We start from the raw sequence: 2,251 nt of genomic DNA on the forward strand, positions 1-2,251 counted from the left end.
TTTACCAATTTATTGATTTGAGTCAAACTTTAGCAATTTAGAGAATTGTTGTCTTAACAATAAAGAGGCAAATCACACAAAAGTCCTCAAGTTTCCAACAAATTTCATTTGGTTTGATGTTGATAAAGCACAATGACACTCTTTACTTCAGACATGCTTCATTTACATTAATATGAAATAAAAATAAGGATATGCAGTATGATTGCCAATGAGATTTTTATTCATTATGACCAAAGGACAAAGATGCAAACTATTAAAGGTCATTGTTGGGCCTTCATCAATGAACAAAATTTATACTGTATAGATAGTAAGCTTTAAAAGTCCCTAAATGACAAAGTTTGAAACAATTCAAAAGAGAAAAACGATGCACTGATTTTCTCTGCAAAAATGAACTTAAAACAATTATGAAAAACAGCAAAGAACGACAACCACTAGATATCAGGATCGGGACAAGCAAAATGAGAATATTGCGGGGTTAAACATATTTGTGAATGCACAATGAATATTGCTTTAGCAAATCTACATTTACTTTTCCAGCAGAATATGAGGATATGTCCTAACCATGCTTTAGTTACAGGAATTATTACAATGTATACTATAAAGGCATTCTGTGTATAGACAGAAGTACATGTGTACTTGAAATAGACAAATGACCACAGCTGCAATAGAATAGAATTCATGCTTTATAATTACATGTAGTATATACTATGCCCTGTTCACTCCTTTGTCAAATTTTATTCCATTCTTCAAATATTTTCTCATTGGGTGTGCTTATGAAAAACATGCGCTTATTAATACTTTTATAAGAATGCTTTAAAATCATGTATTAGCAACTGGATACGTCATGTATGTCTTTTTAAAGGCTTCTATGTTAGGCTCCCCTCAATTGTGAAATGGTTACTCAATATTTTGTTTTCTGATCAACTGAGAAGTACTTACAAATTCTAAAAAGTGTGCATAATTATTGCTAGCAGACTTGTGATCTATAAAACGTGGTTACTTTTCCACGTTTGATTAAGCTGTACGTTATACACACCTTTCAGTGCTTACACCATCACTCCCCCCGCGCCTTGTTTTTTAAGATTTTGCTCAATTATTTTCTTTTTTTATTCATTTTTCCATGTATGGTTAAGTGTCTTAACTTGCCACTTGATTATATTCACTCAGGTAGCATTGGGGATAAGCATCTTGCTTACAAAGCAGAAATCAAGGCAATCTGATAGGGGCAAAGGTTTGGATGGTTGATTTATATATTATTAAATAACTAAACTTAAATTTCAATTTCAAAAACACAGGATGACATCATTTTTGCATTTTCCTGTACGTTAAACTGCTGTGGTCCTTTCTTTAGACATAGGTAGAGATGATGAAAACTGTTGAGTTTATCTCTCTAGTGTCATAAATGGTTTTATTGCAGCTCAGTATAGCATTTTTCTGGGTAACAAAAGGTTTTTACACTTGCCCAAGTACAAAAATGCAGATATTTCTATGCCTTTTTCTGTTTTAACTGACAAATTCAGGCAGAATTGACCATTTTATGAATGTTTAAATTAATTACATTTTTAGCTCACCTGGCCCAAAGGGCCAAGTGAGATTTTCTCATCACTTGGCGTCCTTCGTCCGTTGTCGTCCTTCGTCCGTTGTCGTCCGTCGTCGTCCGGCATCGTCCTGCGTCGTCCGTCGTCGTCATTAACTTTTGACATTTTGAACTTCTTCTAGAGAACCACTGAATGGAATGAAACCAAACATGGCATGAATGTTCCTTATGAGGTGCTGACCAAGTGTTGTTACTTTGTAGCTGATCCATCATCCAAGATGGCCGTCAGCGGGGGTCATAGTTTAACATAGGACCCTATGGGAAATGCATACAAATGACTTCTTTTAGAGAACCACTGAATGGAATGAAACCAAACATGGCATGAATGTTCCTTATGAGGTGCTGACCATGTGTTGTTACTTTGTAGCCGATCCATCATCCAAGATGGCCGCCAGCGGGGAAGTTAGTTCAACAAAGGACCCTATGGGAAATACATAAAAATGTCTTCTTTTAGAGAACCAATAAATGGAATAAAACCAAACATGGCATGAATGTTCCTTATGAGGTGCTGACCAAGTGTTGTTACTTTGTAGCCGATCCATCATCCAAGATGGCCGCCAGCAGGGGACTTAGTTTAACATAGGACCCTATGGGAAATACATAAAAATGTCTTCTTTTAGAGAACCAATAAATGGAATAGAACCAAACATGGCA

The sequence above is a fragment of the Mytilus californianus genome, unplaced genomic scaffold (assembly GCF_021869535.1).
Source record: "Mytilus californianus isolate M0D057914Y unplaced genomic scaffold, xbMytCali1.0.p SCAF_1, whole genome shotgun sequence".
In the NCBI taxonomy this organism is placed as follows: domain Eukaryota; kingdom Metazoa; phylum Mollusca; class Bivalvia; order Mytilida; family Mytilidae; genus Mytilus; species Mytilus californianus.